The 17,187-nt window shown below is 55.5% G+C and overlaps 1 long non-coding RNA gene across 1 annotated transcript; it reads left to right on the top strand.

Annotated features, from left to right (window-relative positions):
* The first annotated feature begins 15,212 nt into the window (after window positions 1–15,212).
* On the top strand, window positions 15,213–16,529 carry LOC134562747 (uncharacterized). Its single transcript, XR_010083251.1, has 2 exons — window positions 15,213–15,466; window positions 15,741–16,529. It is a non-coding gene; the product is annotated as an uncharacterized LOC134562747 (long non-coding RNA).
* Window positions 16,530–17,187: the final 658 nt, after the last annotated feature.

The following is a 17,187-nucleotide window of genomic DNA, read 5'->3' as shown; positions in this document are numbered from 1 at the left end:
GGGGTTAGGGCTGGACCATCCACATTGTGCCAAGGAAACTGGAACCACAGGGAGCGGGCAATTGGTCTTGTACTGGGAGCAGCCATTCCCCTTTCCTGCCCATCCTGCCCCTGCAGCCCCAGCGCCCCCCACCATGGTCCCGGCAATCCCAGGGCTCCCCCCCTCCTCTCAGGGTCCCTGCTTGTGGGGCTCTCCTCTCTCCAGGGTCTCGCTTAGGGAAGCTGAGGCTCTCCCAGAGCTCCCTAAACTTGGTGCTTCCCCGCCCCTATCGGGTCTCTGCTGCCTCTCGGGCCCCCAAAAACACCTCTTGGGGAGCCCCTGATGTCCTCCCAAGGGTCGTCTCTGGCTTGTCTTTGGAGCCCTGTGAGCTCCAAACATCCCCCTGTAAGACACGGCCCCAAGATCCCTCATCTGTCTCAGGACTGTCGAACAAGGACAGAGGCTGAAACCCCCAAAGGATCCTAAAACCACAGCACAGGAGCTCTGGCCTGACTGGGCTGGGATGTCTGCCAGGTTTCTCTCGTAGGTGCATTCACTGGATCAAGAACTGGGGATGCGTGGTCCTAAAAGGGTCCAATTTGTCCTAAAATCACCCACAAGGGCCTCAAATTCTCCTAAGGGGCCTGAAATCCACATGAAAACCCATCAGGTTGGGCCTCGAATCACGCAAGGAAGCATCATATCCCTTCAATGTGGACTAAAATCACCCCAAGGGCGGTAAAAACCAGCCTAAAACCACATGGTTTGGCCTAAAATCAGAGGAATGGCATTAAAATCATCCAAATGGGTCAAAAACAACTAAAACGGATCATAAATTTCTCAAACTGGTTTAAAACACACACAAAATGGCTTCAAGTCACACGTAAATCTTCCAAATTGGTGTATAATAAACCCTAAAACTACCTGGTTTGGCTTAAAATCACCTAAATGGGTGTCAAGTCATACAAAAGGATCTAAAATCCACCTTAAAACTGCGCACGTTATTTGACATTCACCCAAATGGAACTAAACCCCACCAGATTTGGCCTAAAATCAAACACATCTGCTTAAAGTCCACACTAAGCCTGCCCAGTTTGGCCTAAAATCACCCAAATGAACCCAAAAGCTCTGGGAGTGCTACCGAGAGTGAGACAAAGATGAGCACCAGAACCAGACCCAGCACCAAGACTGAGATCGACACCGGCACCGAGACTCGCACCAAGAGCGGCGCCGCTCTGGGATGGGCATTGAGACCAAGACTGGGACCAGAATCGACACCAGAACTGAGAGTGGCACTGCACTGGCACCAGGACTAGGACTGACACCGTAACCGGCACCAGAACTGGCACTGGGACCAAGACTGAGACCAAGACCAGTGCCAGAACCAGCACCAACACTGGCACCGCTCCAGGACCAAACTTGAGACTGGCACTGGGAGCACTCTGGGACCAAGACTGGTACCAGTACCAGCACTGGGACTGAGTCTGCACTGAGACAGAGACTGGGACCGGGATTGAAACCAGAACTGGAACTGGCACTGGCACCAAGACTGGCACCGCTCCAGGACCGAGACTGAGACTGAGGCTGGAACGAGCACCGGGTTCGGCTCTGGGATTGCTCCAGGACTTCCACATTTGCTCCGGCCAGTTCTGGTTGCAGCCCAGTTAAGGACTGGGAGGGACTGGGAGGGAGCCCTGGGCTGGGCGGGACCACCTCGGTTCACATCGTTCTGGTGCAGCCATGCCAGTCCGGATGATCCCAGTTTGTGCAATCCCAGTCTGTGTGGTTCTGATCCAGATGGTGCCAGCCTGTGAAATTGCAGGACATGTGATCCCAACCCAGACAATCCCAGTCCTACAAGGGCCCAGTCCCATCATCCCACTCTGGATGCTCCTGATCCCGATGGTCCCGCTCTGTGCAGTCCCAGGCTGGAGGACTGTCATGGGTTAGCACTGGCCAGATGTTAATGCACTCATGAGTGTAAGTTTTTCCTAATGAGCTACTGTGAGATGTGGTCAAGAACAGAGCAGAGCAGGCTTAAAACTTGAAAACAGAGAACAAAACTTTATTACATTACATAGGAACAGAAATAGAAAGGAAAACTCTAAACACACACAAAAACAGAAATGAAACCTTCCCTGAACAGTTCTTCTCCTCCCCCAATTTCCACCCCCCACACATTACCCTCCATAGACCAAACCTTTGGGTTTTACATCAAACAATCACTACTCAAAAAACTAATCTTCAATTCAGCAAGGGAATGAGGAGTCTCTCTCGCACCACAGACTGCTCCTTAGAAAACACGGGTCCACCCCTTATGGGTTTCCATGTCACCTGTGGCACTGCCCGGAGAAGTCTGCCAGGGTGACACTCTCTTTTCTATGTCCAGTGCTCTCACTACTGTCTATGGACTAAAGCTGCATACAGGGCTCTTTTAAGGATGCTTGCATGCCGAGCTCTCCCCATTTTTCTCTTGGGCCTGAGGGTTCCAAGAGCAGGTCTCCCCTGAGGGCAGAGGGCACCACCACACCCTCCTCCTCTTTTCTCTGCTCACTCTACTCTTAAAGTGCCAGTCACCGTAGCAAAAGCAAAGGCAGCTGTATCTACTCAAATGCAGTTTATGGTTAAAAGAGACTTGAGTTCAGTCTATGGCTGACATTGTGCAAGAAAAGTCCAGCTCAGAAAGCTACGCCTCTCATTCTTTGCCCATCTAGGGTTCTTTTCATCTTCTGACTTTATCATTTCGGCCCTAGGCTGTTTTTTCTTTCTCTTCTGAAACTACTAGCCATGAGAATCAATGTCTGGGAAAAAGTTTCCTTCTGCCAATAAAGGGTTAACAGTTTCTGGTTCTCGGCAGGGTGAGGGCTCAGGCACTCCCAGGCTCCGCAACTCCCACACCTGGCTAGGCATCTTCTCTGGGAGGGGGGCGGGAGGGGGACGGAAGGCACCTCCACAGTTTTCCACCCCTCCATCCTGGATGAGGCCAGCTCAGCTCCAGTCTTGTCCACTCTCTTCCCGCCCCAGGGCCCAGCTTACTTCAGTCTGGCCGCGTGGTTCTCCTCAGCTCAGCCACGTGGCTCCCCTCCCCCACTCACCCTAAAGCTGAGCAGGGCAGAGGAGATGTTTCCCTGCTGAAACCAAACCCAAGAGAGGCAGACCCTCTGAGAGTCCTTGCTTTTAACTCCTTGTGTCCTCGGAGGCATGTCTAACACTTCAGTGGCCACTGAAAGTGCCAACATTCAAACCTGACCCCTGATTGGTTTGACTACAGCCTCTTGAAAAAAACTCACTTCCCCTCAAACCAGGACACACTCCCAGAGCTTTTGGGCTCATTTGGGTGATTTTATGCCAAACTGGGCAGGCTTAGTGTGGACTTTAAGCAGATGTGTTTGATTTTAGGCCAAATCTGGGGTTTAGTCCCATTTGGGTGAATGTCAAATAACATGCACAGTTTTAAGGTGGATTAAGGTGGATTTTAGATCATTTTGTATGACTAGAGGCCCATTTAGCCTGAGGCTGCAGGAGCAGGATGGGCGGGAGAGGGGAATGGCTGCTCCCAGTACAAGACCAATTGCCCGCTCCCTGTGGTTCCAGTTTCCGTGGCACAATGTGGATGGTCCAGCCCTAACCCCCAGCCCACAGCCAGCGCTGGCCCCAGTGCCAGCTCTGAGCCCCCCTCGGCCCCAATCCCAGCCCAACTCAGCCCAAATCCCAGGCTGGCAACGGCCCCTCCCCCCCGCCCTGACACCGCCCCCGGCCCCGAGCCCCGCCCCTCATGGAGCCCTCCAAGCAATGAGCCCAGGCACCCCAAAAGTGGGGCTGGGACCCCCGGAATGGGCTTGAGAAGCCCCAGAATGGGCCTGGGCATGCCCAGCATGGGGCCGGGACCCCCAGAATGGGGCTGGAACCCCCGCACCCGCTCCCCGCCTTACCCCACCCTCAGCATGGAACGAACCAATCAGCGCCGCCGTGCACAATGCCAGCAGTAACACCTGCCGCAGCGACCAATCAGATGGCTCCGTCTTGCTGGCTCCACGCCCCCATTGTGACATCACAAAGGGCCCGGCCACTCGGTGCCTGACACTGAGAACGTCACTGAGCTGCCATTGGCTGTCGGGGAGAGGGCGGGGCTTGCCTCGAGTATAAAAGAGGCGTGAGCGCCCGCAGGTCTCGTGGCAGGGTCCTGCCATGAGAGCGGCCCTGGAGCCCTGGGTTAGACCCTGCGTGGCCAGCGGCCAACCCTGTGCGGCCAGCGGCCAAACCTGTGCGGCCAGCAGCCAACAGCCAACCCTGTGCGGCTAGCGGCCAAGACTGCGCGGCCAGCGGCCAACCCGGCACAGCCAGCAGCCAACCCTGCGCGTCCAGCGGCCAGTGGCCAACCGTGTGCTGCCAGCGGCCAACCCTGTGCCGCCAGTGGCCAGCAGCCAACCCTGCGTGGCAAGCGGCCAACCCTGTGTGGCCAGGGGCCAACCCTACGCGGTCAGTGGCCAGAGGCCAACCCTGCGTGGCAAGCAGCAAACCCTGAGTGGCCAGGGGCCAAACCTGCGCGGTCAGTGGCCAGTGGCCAACCCTGCATGGCCAGCAGCCAACCTTGTGCAGCCAGTGGCCAGCAGCCAACCCCGCGCAGTCAGCGGCCAACCCTGTGTGGCCAGCGGCCAGCAACCAACCCTGCGTGACCAGCGGCCAACCCTGTGCAGCCAGCGGCCAGTGGCCAACCCTGCACAGCCCGTGGCCAGCAGCCAACCCGGCACTGCCAGGGGCCAACCCATCGCGGCCAGCGGTCAACCGTGCGTGGCAAGCGGCCAGCGGCCAACCCTGCATGGTCAGCGGCCAATGGTGAACCCTCCGTGGCAAGCAGCCAGCAGCCAACTCTACACGGCCAGAGGCCAACCCTGAGTGGCCAGCAGCCAACCCTGCGCGGCCAGAGGCCAACACTGCGTGGCCAGGGGCCATTGACCAGCGGGCAACCCTTCGCGGCTAGCGGCCAACCCTTCGCGGCAAGCGGCCAACCCTTCGCGGCAAGCGGCCAACCCTGTGTGGCCAGGGGCCAACCCTGCGCAGCCAGCAGCCAACAGCCAACCCTGCGCGGCCAGCGGCCAACCCTGTGCGGTCAGTGGCCAACGGCCAACACTGTACAGCCAGTAGCCATCGACCAGCGGCCAACCCTGCGTGGCCAGCAGCCAACCCTGTGCGGCCGCTGGCCAGCACCCAACCCTGTGCGGCCAGCGGCCAACCCTGCACGGTCAGTGGCCAACGGCCAACACTGCGCGGCCAGTAGCCATCGACCAGCGGCCAACCGTTTGTGGCCAGGGGCCAACCCTGCGCGGCCAGGGGCCGGCAGCCAACCCTGCCCTGCCAGGGGCCAACCCTGCGGCCAGCAGCCAACCCTGAGTGGCCAGGGGCCAAACCTGCGTGGTCAGCGGCAAGCAGCCCACCCTGTGCAGCCAGCAGCCAGCGTCCAACCCTGCGTGGCTAGCGGCCAACCCTGGACGGCCAGCGGCCAACCCTACGTGGTCAGTGGCCAACGGCCAACCCTCTGCAACAAGCGGCCAACGGCCAACACTGTGTGGCCAGAGGCCAACCCTGCGCGGCAAGCGGCCAACCCTGCGCGGCCAGGGGCCATCTACCAGCAGGCAACCCTGCGCAGCCAGCGGCCAACAGCCAACCCTGTGCGGCCAGCGGCCAGCACCCAACCCTGCGCGACCAGCGGCCAACCCTGCGGGGCCAGAGGCCAACCCTGCGTGGCCAGCGGCCAACCCTGCGCGGCCAGCAGCCATCGACCATCAGCCAACCTTGCGCGGCCCATGGCCAGCAGCCAACCCTGCCCTGCCAGGGGCCAACCCTGCACGGCCACCAGCCAACCCTGCGCAGTCAGAGGCCAACGGCCAACCCTCTGCAGCAAGCGGTCAACGGCCAACCCTGCGTGGCCAGAGGCCAACCCTGTGCGGCACGCGGCCAACCCTGAGTGGCCAGTGGCCAAACCTGTGCAGTCAGCAGCCAGCAGCCCACCCTGCGCAGTCAGCAGCCAACGGCAAACCCTGCGTGGAGAGAGGCCAACCCTGCACGGCCAGCGGCCATCGACCAGCGGGCAACCTTTCGCGGCTAGCGGCCAACCCTGTGTGGCCAGGGGCAAACCCTGCGCAGCCATCGGCCAACAGCCAACCCTACGTGACCAGCGTCCAACCTGGCGCAGCTGGCAAACAGTGGCCAACCCTGCACGGCCTCAGCTGCCCACCCTCAGCCCTTCTTCTCTTCTGCCTGCCTCCCCCAGACTGGTCAAAATGAGGACAGTGGTGCTGCCTGTGGAGAGATCCAAATCCCAGTCCTGGGGAAGCTGCTAGGCCATCTCTTTTTCAAGCTGTTCAGGAAAGAAGAAACCAGCTTGATGGTGCTGGACATTCTCTGCTCCCTCTTCACATTCATCTCTAAGCAGAAATGTAAGAGAAGCTGTGGTGGGCTGCATCCCCGTGCATGGCCACACCCCCGGATACACCTGCTTGTCTTCCTTGTTCTTGTGATGTCCCCTTGTTGTGCCTGCTGCAGCTGCCACCATGTCCCCAGCGCTGCTGTCACCTCTGCTCCTGCCCCACTCTCTTCCAGGCTCTTCCAGGCTCTTGCTGGCCCCATGTGGCTGAGCTGCTCCTCCAGGCAGGACTCAGCCCCACTCCTCCCCTTCCCCGCGTCCCCTGGACTGCTCCACCCTGCCAGCTCCAGCCCTGTGAGCCCTTCCCCCTGACCAGGACTGCAGCCACGGTGTAACCGGGGGCTGCATGGAGAGCTCCAGGGGCTCGGAGCTTCCCGGCCCAGCAGCACTGGGTGCACACACGGGAGGCAGGGCCCCCTTTCCACCAGTGCCCACCACCGCCTCCTGTGTCCCACTGCTCCCCAGCCATTCCTGCCTCCCGACGCTTGTCAGGGCGGGGTCAGCTGCTGGCACAGCGCCTGTGTCTCACTGAGGCGTCCGTGTCTCCCCTCTCTTTAGGTGCCACACGGCCAGAGCTTCATGCCCTGCCTCCAGCACACTGGGAATGCGAGATCATCTCCTTGCTGGATACGCCCAGCACCTGGAGAGTCCAGGTACCAAGCCCTCCCCCTTGCTGGGCCTGTCATCTGTGGCACCAGCCAGGGATTTGTGTGCAATGGGTGCAGAATCAGCGGGGCTGTGCCTGGCAAGAGGTGTCCCACTGTCCCCCAGCAGGGAACACTGTGGTGTCCCAGCAGCAGCAGCAGCAGCTCCCCAGCCCTGCTGGCCACCAGCGAGCCCTGGGTCCTGCCAGGGCCCACGCCCCATGTCCCAGAGCTCAGCCCTCCTCCCCGCCCTGGTGCCATCCTCATCCTCCCCTGCACGGGGACTGTGGGCACTGCTGCCAGCTTTCCTGTGGCCCCTGCCACCAGCACTGCCCAGCACCTCTGGCCAGGGCTGCTGGCACTGCCCAGCCAAGCAGCGCCCTCGGGGCACTGGCTGGCACTGCCTCTGATCAATTCCTTCCTGCCACAGGCCTTTGGGAGATTCCTCAGGCCTGCTGAGAGGACAGGCGTCGTCCTCGCTGCCATCGAGATCTTGGGACGCTCCAGCCTCCTGGACAAGAAAGCATCAGTGGAGTTTCTGGAGGTGGCCATGAAACCCCTTGAGCTGTGGCTGATGGATGTAAGTGGCCTGTGGCTGGGTTGCTCTGCCCTTGAGCCCTGTCAGGTTCCTGCCTCCCTTCCTGCCAAAGCCAGGAGTGTGAGGCTCCTGAAGACACCTTGAGGCAGCAGAAAGGGTGTTAGGGTCCTGCATCTGACCCCCAAATAATGTTAGGGTCGGGTCATTAAATGAGGCCTCAGCCAAAGTTAAGGTGTGAACAAGACCATGAGCCAAGGTCAATAGTATGGGTTAAATATAAGAGTAAATGGGAGGTAGAAAAAGAGGAGAGTGAGTAGGAGAAAGAGACACACACCAACACATTACATAGATAGTCACCAAAATGTGGGTCACTGTCACCTATCGCTGTCTCTTCTGATCTCGGTGCTGGGGATCCCCAGAGGTGTTCTTGATGTACCAATTTTATCTGTCTGAGTCCTGGGTATCCACAAGGTGTCTGGGCTGGGTTGGCCTGTGTGTAAGCAGTTGCTTCCTTTCCCACAGTTTGCCATGGTGGGAATTTTTGACCAGACAAGTTACCCAAACCTGCCTCATGAGGTGTGGCAACTTGCTGTTTTTGCTGTCTGTGCTTTTCCCACAGTCTGCATAGAGGCATTTTGTCCAGTGTGCGGATTTCAAACCTCCGTTCAGGCCTGGAATTAACACCTTTGTTTTTGCCATCTGTGCCTGCTGTTGTGACTTCTCATGTGAACTTCCTTCTTTGGCAGTGCTTTGAGATGAGCTGACTGCATTCTAGGTCCTGATGGAGGGATGGGCAGGGCAGCCCGAGACAGGGCTGCACTACAGTGGCATCACCACCCTCACCTGTGTTCCCTCCAGGTGCCAAACATCGTGAGACACGTCTTTGTCTTCTTTGATGAGAAAAACACAACAACAGCTCACAGGTTTTGCACACTTCTGGTCCTGATGGCCAATAAGTGGCCTGGGCGAGTCGTTGTGACAGCTCTGGAGTTTGAGCCGATATTCAGGTACTGACCCTGAAAGCTCAGAGTGCTTGTACCCTGTGGGGAGAGGGGCCCCAAGAGTCTCTGTCTGCCAGGCCCAAGGAACACTGCAGGACCCCCAGAGGGAGCAGGGCCCTCCATCCCACCACGCTTCCCAGCCCAGGCTCACAGCAGCCAAAGCTGGCCAGGCAGCCCAGAGCCAGCTCGCTGCTCCCAGCCCCATGGGCAGCACCCATCAGCCGTGCCCACCTGCCCGGGCAGGGTCCCCGGGCACCCTGAGTCCTGCAGGGCTGGCCCCGGCTGTGCTGCGGTGGCCAAGGAAGCCCTGCTGACAGAGCTCTGCCTTGCAGAGACAAAGTCTATCTCTGGGAGGTGATGTTCTCTGCGTGCCAGACTCTGGAGAGGGTTTTGAAGGAGCTGCTAATCCAACTCCAGGACTGGCACAACGACATCTTAAATCAGCAGCAGTACACTTGCCTTGCTTTCTTGGCTGTGAGTCAGCAGGAAAAGCCCACATGCCCTCGCCCTCAGCTGCCAGTGGGAAGTGGGAGCTGTGCCACGGGAGCCTTGCCAGCTCTGCCCGGGCTTTCTGCTGCTTTCTTTCAGATGCTGGCCTCTGATCATGTGCAAGAGGAGAAGCTGGGTCCATTGTACGAAGCCTCGAGTTTTCTGAGGTATCCAAGAATGGAAATGGTCCCTCTGGTGCTCAGGGTTCTGGTGACACTGTCGGAGAGAGCCGAGACAATGAGCAGGCTGCTGTCAGGGGCACACATGTGACACCTGGACTCTGAGGTCTCAGGGAAGGTGCTGGTTTGGTCTGAGCTGGGAGTCAGGTGCTGGGGCGACTGCTCCAAAGGCCCTGCCTGCCATGGTGTGGCCTGGGGGTGTCCTGGGGACCAACCAGGCACAGAAGTTCTCACAGAATGGAAACTGTCTTTGTAATAGGCAAGAAAAATGAAGGGCCTCCTGCAAGATTTGGCACAATTCCTGTGGCATCGGTCTTGGGACATCTCAGTGATGGCCATGGACATCTTCTAAAATTCTGCTAATGCTTCATTCTAAAATGTCCTGAAGCATCTGAAGAAGAGCGAGGCCATCCCCATTGCTGTGAAGGTGGTGCACAGTCTCTGGCGCCTCTTTGATGCGGTGAGGCTGATGTGGGAGCCTGAGCCCCTCAGAGGGACCCTGGGCAATGACAGCTGTCCTGCAGCACAGCCCTGCAAGCAGCACTGGCAGCAGGCCCCGCTCCCATGGGCTCTCCTGGGCTGGATTTGGAGCCTTGCAGCCCAGCTCTGCCTCTGGCTGCTCTGGGCTGGGACCCCAGGGCATCGCCCCTCGCCTCAGCCCCCTCAGCTCAGCCCTGGTGGCCGCGGGCAGGGAGACGCTGTGTGCGAAGCTCACCTTTCCTCCTTCCTAGCAGGAGGAAGAGTGTGTGCGGGAGAGCTGCATCTGCCTCTTCAGAGACCTGCTGGTCAAAACGGTGTGGAGGGACAAGCACATCATGAAAAAACACGCGTGGAAGGCCCTGGTGTGCCTCCTCCTTCACATGAGTGACCGGCCCCCAGCGTGGCCAAGGTACCGATGTCCAGGCTGGGCACTGACCCAGAGACGGGGGGCTGACACCCCCTGGGGGTCCTGGAATCCCAGTGAGAGCTGCTGGCAGCGGGCAGTGTTCCCCTGGGCAGCCCCTGGAAACCAGGGCCAGCAGTCCCAGACAAGCTGGCACGGCCATTTCCACCCCCTGCCCTGCCTGCTCCAGCAGAGCTCGGCAGCAGCCTGGCACAACCGAGGCCTGGACATGAGTGCCCCAAAGGCTTCTCAGCTGTCCCCACTGGTGTGCTTGCATGGGTTTGCACCTCAATCCCTGTTGCCCAGGACTGTCCCCTTTTGCCTTTGGACAGGATTTCAGTTTGGAACTCCTTTGCACAATGTAAATACCCAAATGCCAGGGTACACCTGTGCAATTTTAGCTTGGAGAGCAGCTCCCTGTGCTCAGGGAACTGGTGAGGAAAGCCTCCATGGAAAATGGTTTTGCAGGTGCTGGGTTCCCTCAGTGCTGGTCACTCGTTGAACATCATCTCCAAAGGGCACAGGGGCAGGGAATTCCCAAGTGTCTGAAGTCAAGCAGACGCGGCAGAAGGGCGGCTGGGCTGAGCAGGACTCTCGTGTGGAAATCAGGCAGAGGAGGAAGGTGTGTGCCCAGCACCAGCGAGGTCAGGGGATGCGGGAGGGACACGGAGACAGCTCTCAGGAACCACTTCTCAGCGGATTTTCACTTCTTGGATGCCCCAGAATGCTCAGGGTCTTCCTGGTGCTTCAGGCCCTGAGGAAACAGGGCTTATCAGAGATGCTGGCAGGGGACTGACATCCATCCTCCTGACTGGGCACCTCTGCCCAGTTAGCTTTGCGTGGCTGCCTGGGGACAAACACCCACTGTCTTGGTTTGGAAAGACAGGTATCTGTCAAGGAAAACTGGAGTTTCCCTTGGAATGGAGAATGGCAAAACCCCTGCCTCCAAATTTTTATAATTTTGCAATTAGGAGCTTTCAGGCAAAAATATGGCAATAGGAATAACAGTTTTATACTAGGAATATTAAAAATGCAAATGCAGTAATACAAAAAAACAAGCAAGCAAAGAAACAAACAAAAGTCTTACAAAACCCTAATGGAGTCAGGAATACGACCTGAGTCCCTGTTGACCAGGGTGTTGGAAGCAGTCCAAAAAAAGTCCTCCTGGAGTGACAGATGTGGTTCTGTTGGAGTAGAGATGATCCTGCAGACAGGTTCAGTAGTGCTGAGATGAGTCCGGTCTTCTTCTGGGAATCCAGTGGAAAAGAGGAATGTCGGAGGTCCCTGTGTCCCTGTTTTTATCTGGGTAGGGAATGGTTGGCTCCTCCCCACTGGGTGGAGCATCTCACAGTGGGATGATGTCATGCGTCAGTCACTGGTGAGCCTCAATGGCCCATTAACAGAAGATATCCCCGGGAGGGACAGGACATTACAATGACATGTAATTAATGTCATTGGTGGCCCTTAATGGCCCATTGACAGAAGATATCCCCCTGCAGTGACAGGACATTACAATGACATGTAATTCATGTCCCTGGTGAGCCTCAATGGCCCATTGACAGAAGATATCCCCCAGAGGGACAGGACAGTACAATGACATGTAATTCATGTCACTGGTGAGCCTCAATGGCCCACTGACAGAAGATATCCCCGAGGGTGGACACAGCTGATGACAGAGATAAGAAACCCTGCCCCACCTGGTTTAACAGCTGGGCTGTTATCAGAAGGCATCCGCCCTCCTCCCCCGGAGTTACAAGAGATAAAGAGAAAAGAAACCATCCCCAACTGCTTTCTGCAGATGAAATAGAATCCACATTGGTTTGGTGACATCACCCGAGACAGGGAGGAATTCCCGATGGTTTTTTTCCAGCCGGGAGTGCGGCTGCACTTTGCCGAGCTGGGCCAGGGCCTGGCGCTCTGCCTGTGCCACGGATTCCCGGAGTCCTGGCTCTCCTGGCGCTTCCAGGTACCAAAAATTCCCAGGATTCGGAGGAAATGCTGGAAATTCCCAGGAATTGCGGGTTTGGGAACATTTGGAATTTCAGGTGTCGCACAGATGCCGGCGTTGGCCAAGGCCGGGTTCCGGGTGCTGGCGCTGGGGATGAAGGGGTACGGAGAGTCCACGGCACTGCAGGGTGAGGAGGGAACAGCGGGAATTCTGGGATGGGTTTGGAATTCTGGGAATTCTGGGATGGTTTGCAATTACGGCATGGGTTTGGAATGCTGGGATGGGTTTGAAATTCCAGGAATTCTGAGAATTCCGGGATGGGTCTGGAATTCTGGGAATTCTGGGGGGAACTTGGAAATCTGGAATGGGTTTGGAATTTCAGGAATTCTGGGATGGGTTTGGAATTCTGGGATGGATTTGGAATTCTGGGGTGGGAATTCTGGAATGAGTTTGGAATTCTGGAAATTCTCGGATGGGTTTGGAATTCCAGGATGGGTATAGAATACTGGGAATTCCAGGAATTCTGGGCTTGGAGTTCTTGGATGGGTTTGGAATTCTGGGGATTTTGGGATGAGTTTGGAATTCTGGGATGGAAATTCTGGCATGGGTTTAGAATTCTGTGAATTCTGGGAATACTGGGAATTTTGGAATGGGAATTCCAGGATGGGTTTGGAATTCTGGGAATTCCAGGAATTCTGGAATGGGAATTCTGGGATGGGATTTGGAATCCAAGAATTTTGGGATGGGTTTGGAATTCTGGGGTGGGAATTCTGAGATGGGTTTGGAATTCCAGGAATTCTGGGATGGGTTTGGAATTCTGGAATGGGTTTGAAATTCTGGATTGGGAATTCTGAGATGAGTTTGGAATTCTGCAATGGATTTGGATTTCTGGGATGGGTTTGGATTTCTGGACTGGGAATTCTGAGATGGGTTTGGAATTCTGCAATGGATTTGGATTTCTGGGATGGGTTTGTAATTCTGGGAATTCTGGGAATTCTGGGATGGGTTTGGAATTCTGGGATGGGTTTGGAATTCCAGAATGGGTTTGGAATTCTGGGACTTCCAGGAATTCTGGGAATTTTGGAATGGGAATTCCAAGAGGGGTTTGGAATTCTGGGAATTCTGGGAATTTTGGGAATTCTGGTATGTTAATTTTGGGATGGGTTTAGTATTCTGGGATGGGAATTCTGGGATGGATTTGGAATTCTGGGATGGGAATTCTGGGATGAGTTTGGAATTCTGGGTGTTTTGGGATGGGTTTGGAATTCCTGGATGGGGATGGAATACTGGGAATTCCAGGAATTCTGAGATTTCTGGGTTCAGAAAGCTGGGAAGGGTTGGGAAATCTGGGATGGAAATTTTGGGATGGGTTTAGAATTCTGGGAATTCTGGGAATTCTGGGAATTTGGTGATGGGAATTCTGAAATGGGATTGGAATTCTGGGAATTTTGGAATGGGTTTGGAATTCTGGGATGGGTTTGGAATTCGGGATGGGGAATTCTGGGATGGGATTGGAATTCCGGAATGGGTTTGGAATTCTGGGAATTCCAGGAATTCAAGAATTCTGGGATGGAAATTCTGGGATGGGTTTGGAATTCTGGGATGGGTTTGGAATTCCAGGACGGGTTTGAAATTCCAGGAATTCTGGGATAGGTTGGGAATTCTGGGAATTCTGGAATGGAAATTCTGGGAAGGGTTTGGCATTCCGGGATGTATTGGGAATCCCGGGATGGGTTTGGAATTCCGGGATGGGTTTGGAATTGTGCGATGGGTTTGGAATTCCAGTATGGGTTTGAAATTCCGGGGTGTGTTTGGAATTCCGGGATGGGTTTGGAATTGTGGGATGGGTTTGGAATTCCAGTATGGGTTTGGAATTCCAGAAATTCTAGGAAGTCTTTGAAATTCTGGGATGGGTTTGGAATTCTAGGGATGTGTTTGGAAGTCCGGGATGTGTTTGGAATTCCAGAAATTCTAGGAAGTCTTTGGAATTCTGGGATGGGTTTGGAATTCTAGGGATTCCAGGATGTGTTTTGCATACACAGAATTCTGGGAATTCTGGAATGGGAATTCCAGTATGTGTTTGGAATTCCAGCATGGGTTTGGAATTACGAGCTGGGTTTGGCATTCTGGGAATTCAGGGTTGGGTTTGGAATTCCGGGATGCGTTTGGGATTCCGGGATGGGTTTGGCATTCTGGGATGTGTTTGGAATTCCGGGATGTGTTGGGAATTCCGGGATGGGGTTTGGAATTGTGGGATGGGTTTGGCATTCTGGGATGGGTTTGGAAGTCCAGGTTGTGTTTGGAATTCTGGGAAGGGTTTGGAATTCTGGGATGTGTTTGGAATTCCGGGATGGGTTTGGAATTCTGGAATGGGTTTGCAATTCCGGGATGTGTTTGGAATTCTGGGATGGGTTTGGCATTCTGGGATGGGTTTGGAATTCTGGGATGGGTTTGGCATTCTGGGATGGGTTTGGAATTCCAGGTTGTGTTTGGAATTCTGGGAAGGGTTTGGAATTCTGGGATGTGTTTAGAATTCCGGGATGGGGTTTGGAATTGTGGGATGTGTTTGGAATTCCGGGATGTGTTTGGAATTCCGGGACGGGTTTGGCATTCCCGAGGGGTTTGGAATTCCAGGATGTGTTTGGAAGTCCAGGATGTGTTTGGAATTCCAGAAATTCTAGGAAGTCTTTGGAATTCTGGGATGGGTTTGGAATTCTAGGGATTCCAGGATGTGTTTTGCATACACAGAATTCTGGGAATTCTGGAATGGGAATTCCGGTATGTGTTTGGAATTCCAGCATGGGTTTGGAATTATGAGCTGGGTTTGGCATTCTGGGAATTCAGGGTTGGGTTTGGAATTCCGGGATGCGTTTGGGATTCCGGGATGGGTTTGGCATTCTGGGATGTGTTTGGAATTCCGGGATTTGTTGGGAATTCCGGGATGGGGTTTGGAATTGTGGGATGGGTTTGGAATCCCAGGTGGGTTTGGAATTCCGGGATGTGTTTGGAATTCCGGGATGTGTTTGGAATTCTGGGATGGGTTTGGAATTCCAGGACGGGTTTGGCATTCCGGGATGCGTTTGGAATTCTGGGATGGGTTTGGCATTCTGGGATGGGTTTGTGTCGTGGTTTGAAGGGAAGTGAGTTTTTTGGAAGTAGTGGTCAAACCAATTAGTCTTTAGATCTGAATATTGGCACCTTTGTTGGCCACTAAGAGGTGGACACGCCTCTGAGGACACGAGGGGTTAAAAGCCGGATTTCCCAGCAGGACTCTCTCTTTCCTGCTCTGCTTTCGGAGAGGGAGCGTCTTCTCCTCTCCCCTGCCCAGGCCTGGCTAGGCCGGGTGGGGGAGGGGAGCAAGGTTGGGCCTGGCTGAGCAAGGTGGGCCTCGGGGTGGGGACCAGAGGGAGCTGGAGTGGAGCTGGTCCAGCTTCCATCTAGAATGGAGGGGTGGAGGGAGAACTTTGGAGGTGCCTTCCGTCCCCCTCCCTGTCCCATCCCGTTCCCCCCCCTTCCCCCCCCCCCCGGTCCCGTCTCTCTCCTCCCCCCACAGAGAGAAGGTGCCGAGCTGGAGCTGCTTGTGAGACCTGCAGTGCCTGCGATCGCCTGTGCCTGACCTTGGTGGTGGGAGATAAAGCTTTTAACTCTTTCTAAGGCAGAAGAGAGTTATCCCTGGACGCTGTATTCTCATAGTTGGTGGTTTTGGGAGAGAGAGGACAGCCTGGGACCGAGAGGGTGATGTGAGATGAAAAGAAGCCCCTTCGATTGCCGGAATGAAGAGGAGTGGCTTATGAGGCTGGACTTTTCCCGCATAATGATAGCCATAGACGGACCCTGGACCCTCCTGACTATAAATAAGACTGTGTTTGGGTGGATGTTTTTGGCTCAAACCCAGAGACATTTTGGCCTGCTTCGTGGAGCCCCCGGCCCCAGGGGTAAATGGGGGGGACCTGAGTCCCAAAATGAGAAGATGGCTGGTTTTTGGTACTTGGCCAAAACATCCTTAAAAAGAGCCCTGTTGCAGTGTAGGTCCATGGACGGCAGTGAGAGTGCCGGACATGGAAAGGAGGGTGTCACCCTGGCAGACCCTTCCAGGCAGTGCCATGGGTGACGTGGGAACACGGGATGGTGGACCTGTGTTTCCTGTGGGGGGGGGGTCTGTGGTGCGAGAGAGACTCCTCTCGTCCTGGATGGAATGTGGATTGTCTGAATTTTAAAGGATGATGATTTGGATTAGGAACCCAGGGTTGTTGAGGGATTAAGCAAGTAGATGAAGGTAATGTGCCGGAGTCAACTGAGTGAGCATGTATGGAATGGAATTGGGGGGAGGAGAAGCAGTGTTTTGGGAGGTTTTCTCTTCTGCTTTTGGGTGGTTGGGTTTTTTCTTTCCTTTTCTATTGTCCATTGTTATGTAATATAATAAATTGTCTGTCTGTTTCAAGAAGTAGGCCTGCTCTGCTCTGTTCTTGACCACATCTCACAGGAGTTCATTAGGTAAAATATATCCTCATGGGTGCATTGGCATTTTGTCTGATGTCAACCCATGACAGTTTGGAATTCCGGGATGGGGTTTGGCATTCTGGGATGGGTTTGGAATTGTGCGATGGGTTTGGAATTCTGGGATGGTTTTGGAATTCTGGGATGGGTTTGGCATTCCGGGATGGGTTTGGCATTCCGGGATGGGTTTGGCATTCTGGGATGGGTTTGGCATTCCGGGATGGGTTTGGCATTCCAGGATGTGTTTGGAATTCCGGGATGGGTTTGGCATTCCAGGATGGGTTTGGCATTCCGGGATGGGTTTGGAATTCCGGGATGGGTTTGGCATTCTGGGATGGGTTTGGCATTCCGGGATGGGTTTGGCATTCTGGGATGGGTCTGTGTCCCAGGGTGCCGTTACGGTGTTTGTATCCCCAGCCGTCTGTTGGGCTGTGCTGGGTGTTGCATTCGGTGCCTTTAGGGTCGGCTCTGGGAGCGGAGGGGGAGCAGCGCGCAGTTTGTTCTCACAGGCTGCGCTCCCTCCTCCACGGGCTGCCCTGCAGTGTTGCTGTCTCCTCAGGATACTGTTCCCTGAGATTCTCCTTGGGGTTGCTGTTCCCCGAGGT

Source organism: Prinia subflava, chromosome 30 (genome assembly GCF_021018805.1).
Source record: "Prinia subflava isolate CZ2003 ecotype Zambia chromosome 30, Cam_Psub_1.2, whole genome shotgun sequence".
NCBI lineage: Eukaryota > Metazoa > Chordata > Aves > Passeriformes > Cisticolidae > Prinia > Prinia subflava.
The sequence above is the reverse complement of the archived record's forward strand: the minus strand, read 5'-3'. Positions and strand labels throughout refer to the sequence as shown.